The 10,977-nt window shown below is 48.1% G+C and overlaps 1 pseudogene; it reads left to right on the top strand.

Moving 5' to 3' along the window:
• Positions 1 to 5,152: 5,152 nt before the first annotated feature.
• LOC115867120 (ras-related protein Rab-2A-like) lies at positions 5,153 to 6,271 on the top strand (annotated as a pseudogene).
• Positions 6,272 to 10,977: the final 4,706 nt, after the last annotated feature.

The raw sequence follows: 10,977 nt of genomic DNA, 5'->3' as shown, positions 1-10,977 counted from the left end.
TACTTGTCACCGGCTCCGGGAAGCCCAGATCATGGAATTACACAATGGGGGAGTCAAGTAGCTAGAGGAGAATTGGGGCCAACTCATACCCTGCCAATCATAGAGGGGCCAGGAAAGCATCTAGTGAGTTACCAGGACTGGCCTGGGCCCCATCCAGGGCTGCTTACCCCATGGAGGAGAGGAGTGGGAGGGAAGCTCTACCCTCTAGAGTCTGCAGAGGCCAATAGAAAGAGCCCAGAAGGGTCCAAGACACTCATGTACAGTCCCTTTACCCATCCCTCCAGCCAATTCAGTCATTCTTCCTGCTTCCAGAAGTAGTCAATTGATAGAGTGGACTAAAGGGTAGAAACCACTTTCCAACATTTCCAAAAGAAAAAAAAAGTTTCTATTTTACAGACCAAGGTAGAAAACTTGATTAAGAGAGAAAATAGTTTCTCCTTCACATAAACATTCTTAATAATAGTCTTAACAATAACAGGGAAATGGGCCATTTAAGTGCATCAGAAGAGCCACATGGAAGCCATGGCCTGCTGGCTTAACACAGGTGATGCCTTCTGAAACTCTCCTTGTGGCTCTGAGAAGGGGGACACAACAGAGCCTAGAAACAGAAAGTAAATAGGGATCAAACGGCTCCCTTTCTCGGCTGTTTGGAGAACTGAATGTTAAGTCTTTGATGAGCATGACCACGGTCTGAGTTACAGAAGTCACTCTCACTCCCCGCTTCTCATTTTCGCTGCAATCCCTCTGGTTATTCTAATTAGGAAGGTGCTTGGACTACATATTCAGCTTCTGTTTCTCCTTCTCCAAATGTGTTCTGGATGCCCACTGTGTCACTCAGTGTCCATGCCCCGAGGATCACTCCTTCCTTCCAAACATTGGCTTCTTTTCCATTTTGCCTCCACTCAGCCCCTCTGGCTCCCATCAATCTAATTCGTCTCTGTCTCCCAAATCTTGGACTGCCCACGACGGAAGGAATGCAAAATGCTAAGTGCTAAATGCTGTGAAGCTGTTTCTCCATTGAATGCATCAGCAACCTCTCTCCCCAGAAAGATGCCATTGTCTTTCCTCTGGTCCAGACCCACCTCGTTCCCGGCTGTCCCACCTTATTCTGATAGAGGTTGAGACACGGCTTGGTGCCGCGTAAGGAGTAGGCCTTGGTGTCCACAAAGCTCTGCCGCTTTAAGCCATAAACAGCTGCTTCAGTTTAAGACACTTAACTAGTCTGGGCCTCAATTTCCCCATCTGTCAATGGAGATAATAATATACAAGGCACAAAAATTGGGATAACAAATTAAAGGACCTCGGCACTGAAAAGCCCATAAATCCGTCAGTTCACTGGAGCCAGGCTGGGGTTTTCAGACCTTCCTGAAGAGTCATTCCTCATCATTAGGTGGTTGTGAGGCTCAGACGTGAATACGAGTGCGACGCCTGCTGTTCAATTCCAGGCTGACAGGAGCGCCCTTCCAGCCCTCGATCATCCACGTGTCCCAGCGTCCTGTTCCTCCTGAACGCCCCCAAGACCCTCTGGAAGATGCAGTTAACCCCCCGGCCTCCCTTTGAGCTGGACTCCCACCCTCCGTGCCCTCTACTCACTTTACGTTGCCAGCTTACTGAGCTGGCAATCACTGAGCTAATCACCTGTTTCATTAAAAATGGCTACATTGATAAACGCTAATTGCTCAGAGAGAGAGAGAGAGAGAATAAAGAATGGTGTGTGCAGTAGACTCAGGAGACAAGCCACATAAAGGGCTTATCTTCTGTCTGGAATTTAGTGAACTCTTTCCAGATTTTAATTACATTTCTCAAAAACAAAAACAATACCCATTCTGCTAGGAGGGGTTCACCCCCGTTTTATGGAGAGCAGAGCCAGCTGTGTTCACTGGCAGAAAAAAAGTCAAGAGACAATCACAGCTCACGGGGACTGGGCAGGACGGCTGCCGAGCGCTGTGCTGACGGCTCCACGTGGCATCTTCACAACAAGCAGGGGAGGGAGTGACTGTTATTATCCTCGTTTTGCAGGTGGGGAAACTGAGGGTCAGGCAAGTTAGGCCATTTGCTCAAGGTGAGAAGGTATGGGCCCGGCAGAGCTAAAACATGAACACAGCTGTCAGATCCCAGAGATCGTGTTCCCACCCCCAGGGCATCCTACCTAAGGGAGGGAGAGAGACATACACATTCCCCAGAGTTCATCATGGCAAATGACTGCAGGGATTTGAACAGCCCCAAATCCCACCTAACTTTGTAAACAGCAGCTCTGCAAGTGTGGAAACAGCCCTTGGACCTGGACTCAAAGGACCATCATTGGAGATTTGAATGATCTGAGGTTTGAGTTCTCGTTGGAAAAGTCACTCAACCTCCCTTCATCTCAGTCTACTCATCTATAAAATGGAGCTAGTTATCTTCACTCTATGAAACTTCCAAGGTTGTTGAGCTGAAACAAGGAAGACACCAGACGTGAAGAGTCATGACCCAGAAACCCCTCGACAAGCTTTGTTATCGAAGGTAGAGGAGTCACCCTCAGCAAAGCTCTCTGTTCTCTGAGTTCAGGCAATGGGTGCAGAGAAGAAGGGTGATGCCCTTCTGGTAGCTGCGGTGATTGAGGAATGTGGTGGCTTTTGTGCCTCCTGGTTCTGGGGCGTTCTCTCCATGAGTAGCTGGAACTGACCAAATCCCTTGAACCTGACCAGAGAGATGCCCTTTTAGGTTCCATCAGGATGGACTCTGGGGATGCTGCCTGGTGAAACAGGTCAGCATGGAACGATCTTGCCGGAATGGACCCTTCAAGGCAGCCTGATGGCTCACCCCCATCCCTCCAACCCGACCTTTTGCTCAGGAGGTAGGGGATGCGACAGCTCAGGTAGAGTTCTCAGCCACATTTTCCTTAACCAGGTACAATAGTGCCTGGGGATTCGTGTGCTGTGCCTTAAAGAGAGCAGGAGCGAGAACTAGGAAATGTGGCCCCACATCTACACGTCTCATCAGGGATTCCCTACATCAGGGGTTCTCTACTCCGGTGATTCTGATCCCCAAGGGCATTTGGCCGTGTCTGGAGACATTTTAAGTCATCACAACTCGGATGTGTGTGTGAGGGTGCCACTGGCATCTAGTGGATGGAGGTCAGGGATGCAAGTGAAAACCCTACAGGGCACAGGAAAAACCCCACCACAAAGAGTGGTCCAGCCCGGAATGTCAATAGTGCTGAAGTTAAGAAACTGTGGTCTAGATAATATTTCAAGGTCTCCTTAACAGCAGCTGCTGTTACTCCCACTATCCTTTCCTTGTCTCTACTTAATGGCAAATGGCCCTTGGAGGGGGAGGTCCTGACCTACCATGGTTACCACCGTGAGCCCCCAAATGAGAGTTATTACCAAAGAAAAAGTCATCTTTTTTGCATAGAATGATGATAATTGCCACCCTATTTTAGATAAGGGTTTTAGACTCATGCTACGATAGCATACAGGCTAGTTTAACTCATACTGCGCACTCCGTCTACCATCTCCCTAGTCTGCCATCCCATGAATGATGGTGTTGAGACTTGATCTCACGGTCAGGACAGGTAGGCTTGCAAGGGATAAAGGTCCTTTACATTCAAAGAATTTTCCTTCGCCAGTTAGAACTCTTCTCTTATACAATGAAGCATCACCTTTGCAAATCACAGTGTCAGTTCAAAATTATATTAAATTCAAATAAGATCCAACTCAAGCATTCATGCACTCATCAACCTGCCAAGAGAAACGTACAGAGCACCTTTTAAGCCCAAAACCTTCTGCTCCAGCCTGGAATTCTAAATAAGAAGCGGCGCTGCAACCCACACGGCCGACCACCCCCGCAGAGCGCACACTCAGATGGGAGCGTGCACTCACATACCTGCAGGGGAACAGGACGGATTTGCTGTGGAGGCTCGTGGTGGAGACTGACAGCTCCAAACCTACTTCCTTTCGTCTTGTGCGTGCAGCTAGACGCCATTTCTCATCTTCCTCTGCAGCTGGATGCATCTGGGTCTCTGAGTTCTGGACTGTGAGCTAGAAGTGAGGAGAGTCACTCACAACGTAGCCCATGAGAACCTCTCGGGCTTGGTCTCTCTCCTTTCCCATCACCAAGCCAGAGACAGAGGATCCAGCAGCAGACTCCAAGACCCCAGGGGGTGGCACAGCCATAGTGTGGAAGGGTCCCAGGATGGTGGGGGGAAAGACCACCCCTAAGCAAGAATGCCGACATTGGACTGAGACATCAATTTGTATTGCATTAAGCTACTGAAATTTGGGGCATGATTTTCACAGCAGCTAGGGTTACTTGTCCTAACTAATAGCAGATGTGTGCGCAACCGTCCACCCAAGAGGAGCTGATTCTCCTTTGTGTCCCCATTATGATTTATAAGACCTTTATCACAATACCTGGAAGGCCTTGCTGCACTAATTTGTTTATCTCTTTGTGTCCCTACAGTGGTCGCCACAGACTTTTTTCATGGTAGGGGCTTAGGGGTGGCCATCTTACCACCAGGGGAGATAGGAAACTTGTCTTGAAGTTATAACTGCCTAGAAAATGCACCATTTCACTCTCAACTTAAAAAATAAGAAGATACATTTTGTTGGCATTTTTTTTCAGCAAGGATTCTCCCCTAGATTCAACTAGGATGACAAAGTCAACATTCTACCAGGGTACTTCTCCATTTTTATTCTCCTCTTAAAAATATATAATAAAAGACTGTAAGGCTATTTTGTTTGGAGCAGTAGAAGGTATTAGCCTACGTCCTCCCTGTAGCAACGCATGTTGCATTGAAGAATCACCCAGCTGTGCTACCTGTTTTTGAAAAGAGACCAGAGACAGCCCTAGGGATCCAGGAGCCATTGGAGGATCTGGGCGGAAGACAACGGTCAGACTCGGGGCTGTTAAAACCAGAAGAGGGAGGCGGGGCGGAGGCGCCGGGGCCGCTGTTATTGTTCAGCTGGGCTCCGTTGGGCGCCGTCTCCCTTGCCTCCGATGGTGTCGATTTCTCCCGCTTCCTCTCGGCACCTCACTCCCGGCGGCTGACGACGGCGGCGGCGGCGGCGGCTGCGGCGGGCGGAGCCTGGCGTTTCGAGGCCGAGCGGCGCCTTGGTGAGGGGCGCGGCGGAACGGGAGCCGTCAGCCCTGGCGCCGGGCGGCCGCGGCCATGGCGTACGCCTGTCTGTTCAAGTACATTATCATCGGCGACACAGGCGTTGGTAGATCATGCTTATTGCTACAGTTTACAGACAAGAGGTTTCAGCCGGTGCATGACCTTCCTATTGGTGTAGAGTTCGGTGCTCGAATGAAAACTATTGATGGGAAACAGATAAAACTTCAGATTTGGGGTACAGCCGGTCAGGAGTCCTTTCGTTCCATCACAAGGTCGTATTACAGAGGTGCAGCGGGGGCTTTACTAGTGTGTGATATTATAAGGAGAGACACATTCAACCACTTGACAACCTGGTTAGAGTATGCCCGCCAGCATTCCAATTCCAACATGGTCATTATGCTTACTGGAAATAAAAATGATTTATGTAAGGCCAACTGGCCCGAGGCAGGGGAACGCAATCAGACTCCCCGGTTGAAACTGACCTGGAGACTTTCCGGACCACCCAGTTCCAGGAACTGACCTGGGGACTTTCCACCCGGCCCAGCCTTCCCGCCTTTCGAGGGGCGGGACTAACGGTCCCCCACGATACCCGAAAAGACCACCAAATAAGGAATACCCTGCGCCCTCCCGGATTCACCACACCCCTTTCCCTTCTTCCCCTATAAATTCTGCCCAAACCCTCGCCCGGGCGTCTCTTCTCCGGCCCCTTTCTCTCGGGCCAGTGCACCTCGCCCAGGAGCGTTCCCAAATAAAGCTTGTTTAAGCTCTCCTCCGTTTTTGGTGCCGTTCCTTACAATTTAGAATTTAGAAGAGAAGTAAAAAAAGAAGAAGGTGAAGCTTTTGCACGAGAACATGGACTTATCTTCATGGAAACTTATGCTAAGACTGCTTCTAATGTAGAAGAGGCATTTATTAATACAGCAAAAGAAATTTATGAAAAAATCCAAGGAGTCTTTGACAATAATGAGGCAAGTGGTATTAAAATTGGCCGTCAGCATGCTGCTACTGACGCCACGCACGCAGCACGCAGGCAGTCAGGGAGGACAGCCCGCCGGGGGAGGCTGCTGTTGAGTCTGTTTTTACTGTCTCGCTGCCCAGAAGGGGCTACTCACCTATTCTTTCACCCACCTGCTCAGCTGAGACATGAAACTCTTCGAAATGGCTTTATGTCACAGAAGACTTTAATCCTTCAAATTCTTGTGTAACTTTGAATAAATGGTTAACGTTCACTTAAAAAGACATTTTGGAGATTGTATTCATATCTATTTGCATTTGATTTCTAGGTCAATTGACGTGATTATTTTTGTTCAATGTTGTCTTGTGCCCTTACCTACCCACCGAATTGTATTGAACACTACAAAGTCATCCTGAGTATTTTAAATCGGTTTGTGTAGTTAGGTGTCCCCACACCTGTGGTTACCTAATGTTTAATATTATGGAACTGTCCTCAAAAGTTTGTCAATTTTCAAGGCTATAAGGAAAACAGAAGGACTCTTTTAATTCTGTATTTTATCATTTACTTTCCGTATATATAGTTTAATAACCTGCTTGGGTGTAATTTGCCAAGCTTGGATTCTTTAATGCATTTGCATAAATTCTATACCGTTTAGAGCTTAACGCTACAGAAGCATCGTTAGGAATTGCTTGGACACTGAATTTTAGACTTTTTGACATTGTTAACAAGCATGTTCATCCTTTTCTTGTCACTAGTCCGAGAGAAATATGCTTAATGTACATTCTAAAGGCTATATGTGTGTTAACCTGTTTTAATGCCAAAAGTTTGCTGTTTGTCCACAGTTCTCTAAGACCTCTTCAGAAAAGGATTTATTTGCCTTAATGCATACTGTTGGGTAAAAACACAGTATAATGAGTGAGGTGGGCGGAAGAAAGAACTGCCCCCGCCTGAGAGACTCCAGGAGGAGTGAGTGTCCACATTTAGACGGCACATTACGAGGACTTTAATCCTTCCTTGAACACAATCACGTTTTCTTTTGTTCACATGATTTCTAAGTATATTTTTCACACAGGACAGTTTTTTAACCTTGATGTACAGTGACTGTATAAAATTTTTCTTTCAGTGGCAACCTATAATCTTTAAAATATGGTGAGCATCTTGTCGGTTTTGAAGGGGATATGACAATAAACCTACCAGATGGAAAATCCTGTTAAAAGTAGAAAAGCTTTAGTAATTTGCTCAGTGTGGTGGTTTTATCCTTCTTTTTCTTTTTCTCCCTTGGACTATAATGAAATTGTTATAGCAGTGCAAAATAAAATCCTATGTATAAAAAAAATTAAAAAATAAAACAAGAAGAAACTTAGGAATCATCTCAGGTTGTAGATGGGAAAGCTATTGCTGCACTAATAGCACGAGGGGTCAGATCACCCAAGGTCATCAGCTGGGAAGCAACTCGTGTCCCAAAGTCTTCCCTCTTAAGCACCTCCCACAAAGGTCCAGGTGAAAGCACCTGGGTTCTTCCTAAGGCATCCTTCCACCCTCTGTCCCCAGGATCTAGTGCAAGCAGAGTCATTCATGCTTGCTCCTCCAGAGGCCGGTGTGGGTGTCTGGGGACCTTGGCCCCAGCCTGAAGCCCTCATGTCACACTAGAAGACGACTGGGCCAAGGAGCTGAGTAAGGCTCATGGCAAACATTTTCAGGGAAAATAACCTCTGAGTCACAAGAAGGATAGCCAGATGGGTCATCTCCAGCAGCAAAGAGGGGGTCAAAGCAATGGGTCCCAGTACCCCTTGGGGTCATATTGCCTGCAGAATAATTTAGGGGATGGGGTAGATGGGGAGGAGGGGTGAGCGCAACAGAAATCTTACTCAATGAGCTGCATCTGGGCAACCTGTCCAATTCAGTCCATCTCCAATCCAATGTCCAGTCCGATGTTCATTCGTCTAGACACGTCACACTTGCTAGAGGTTAAAAGTACAACTCTGGGGCCAGACTGCCTGGGCTTGAATCCCAGTTCCCCTGCTTACCTGTGAGACTTTGGATAATCACTTACCTCTGCTTGACTCAATTTTCTCCTCTGTAAAATGGGGACATTAATTGTACCTGCTTCATAGGGCTGCTGAGAGGATTACAAGGAGGCTGGCACCTTATGAGCACCATATAGATACTATATATATACTATACATACATATATATATGAGTATAAATATATATAAATGTGTATATACGAGATTACTTTATAAAATACCTTGTGATTTTCCATTTCATGGTTTCACCTCAGGACTAGCCCACCTACCCTGGAGACGATGACCGTCCAGGCGGCTCTGTGCATCACGAAAACACTCTTTGTTGACTTAAACCAAAGGGAACACAAATGTCTTCTGCTATCTGGAGTGTGACTGCTGCCGTAAGCTTGGTGGCCCACTGCCCCAAGCCTGGCTTTCGGGGAAAAAGACCCAGGAGATGTGATCTAAAGGAGGATAAATATTTCCCCCTGTGTCTGGAATCAAGGGGCATTTGCTTTCAGCGTTGAGGAATCCATTCTCTTCTGTAGCCCCAAATCTTTATGGAGGGAGGAAATTACCAGAGGTAAAACTGCGTCTGTTTAGGGGTGCCTGACTCACTTGGGGACAGCACTGGAATGCCAGTGGGCCCAGGCCCTGCTGGTCACCCCTCTCCCGGAGCAGGCTGCCCACTTAGAGGGCGGAAGTGGGGAAGGGGTCTACCCTTCTGTCATCTGGCCGACATCCTGCAGTGACCTCACCGCTGATGCTCTGGGTGGCCAGGAGAAAGATGCTTCACCTCTTTCTGGGTTTCTCTTTCCTCTTCAGTAAATGTAAGAGAATAATGATGAGTCCTGCCTTGTATTATTAGCGTTGATTAAATCACAGATGCGAACACCTCTGCACAAACACCAAGAGGTATTATTCCAATCAACTCGTGCTGATCTGCCCCCTCCCACCCACCAAACTCAGCCTCTCCTTCCTCTGATAACTCCAAAGGGGTTAAAAGATTTGCATCCTGGCTCTGCCATTTACTAGATTATGCCTTCAGACAATGCATCACTTCTCTGTGAAATGGGGCTAATAATAGTACCTCCCTGCAGAATTGCGGGTGAGAATTAAATGAACAAATCCATGTAAAGCACTTAACTCCCATCAGTACCTGCCACAAAGCAAATAGACATTGACAGAGATTAGCAGTAAGGGCACACTTAACACCTCGTGTGTAATTTGTCCCTCTTTGTGCATTCCTATGCGATTGTGGGCTCCTCAAGCACAGGGGCATGACCTTTCTATTTTAATCTATTCTCCTTTGCAGTGGGTATGGGATGCCTCCCGCATACCTCTCTCTCTAACTGAGTACAAGGCTCTCACACCCCCCGCCCCCACCTCACCTCGTTTCCAGCCACTGCTGCCCTGGCCTTTTCTGCTGAGCTTTGATCAGCTTTGTACAGGGTCGCTTGGTCTCAGCTTTTGGCCATGTGTCTCTTACGCCCTGTCCCAGGGCTTCTCTCATGGGTGTCACACTCCTGGGCACTCATCCTTGCCCAGCCGGAAGTGTGGGAAGTTAACACCGACGGGCAGGTCTTGACCAATGGGATAGGAGCCGATGCCTCCCACTGCCTTCCCCCAGGAGCACAGTCCTGAGAAGCATTTCATAAAGTGACCCAGAGTGTCCATGGGACGGAGCAGTCGCTCAGAGTGGTGGCCAGTTTAATAAGGCCTCCTTGCATTGGGTTCTCCCTTCCTGTTTCACTTCCCCAGGCCCTCCCTCCTTCTCTCTGGTACTATGTTCTCCAATAAACAGCCCCACTACAAGGCTTTCTCTCGGGTTCTGTCTGCAGGGGGCCCAGGCTAAGACATCCTCTTGCTGTGTTTCCCGTCACAGGGAACGGCAACGCCATCCACACTGGTTCCAGGAAACAATTTGGGGAGAGATTCCCTACTCTTCCTCTCCCTTCTTTACTCCTCCCCCGGCAAAAAAAAAAAAAAAAAAAAAAAAAACCATCCAAATGATTTCCTTTCTGTTGATTCTATTTTATTTTCTGTTGGTTTGATTTGACTTCCTGTTGATTTTATCCTCCTAATTATTGATTTTACTTTATTTCCTGCTGCTTCTTTATTTCCGGTTGATTCTACTTCCTGCGAGCTTTTTCAACAGCTAGTTTCTCAGCATCTCAGCTGCCTCTGCCTTCGTATGGGCCACCACCATCCCTCCCCAGCACACAGCAGCAATCTCAACCGTCTCCCTGCTTCCAGCACTCAACAAGGCCAGAGCTCAAAGACTCTTGTATAGCTTGCTCTGTAGTTTGAACTTTACCCTTACTCTGGGGGGAGGGGTGTGGTGGGAGTGGAGGGTGGTGATAAGGAGAGTCTAGAGGCAGGGAGGTAATTTAGGAGGTTCCCACGAGAACCCCAGGCAAGAGGTGGTAAAGTCCCAAGAAGTGGGACATTTGGCAATAGATGTGATTTTTGGGTTTTTTTTTTTTTTTTTTTTTTTTTGCGGTACGCGGGCCTCTCACTGCTGTGGCCTCTCCCGTTGCGGAGCACAGGCTCCAGATGCGCAGGCTCAGCGGCCATGGCTCACGGGCCCAGCCGCTCCGCGGCATGTAGGATCTTCCCAGACCGGGGCACGAACCCGTGTCCCCTGCATCGGCTGGCGGACTCTCAACCACCGCGCCACCAGGGAAGCCCTGCAATAGATGTTTTGAGTTCGCCCGCCACTTCTTGTTTCCTGGGAGTCCTGCAACTCATAACATTCACCTCCCAGATTTCAGTGGCAGGGAGCAGTCTCAGAATCTGAAGACTCATGCACATTTGGCATCAGGGGACTCGAAAACCCACGAGCAGGCTTCTTGTCCTCAAATAAAAGTGCTGCTTCATCTCCAGGCGGGGAATGGAGCAGTCAAAGGGAATTAAAT

This window comes from Globicephala melas, chromosome 2 (genome assembly GCF_963455315.2).
Source record: "Globicephala melas chromosome 2, mGloMel1.2, whole genome shotgun sequence".
NCBI lineage: Eukaryota > Metazoa > Chordata > Mammalia > Artiodactyla > Delphinidae > Globicephala > Globicephala melas.
Note: the sequence above shows the minus strand (reverse complement) of the source record. Positions and strands in the feature narration are given on the sequence as shown.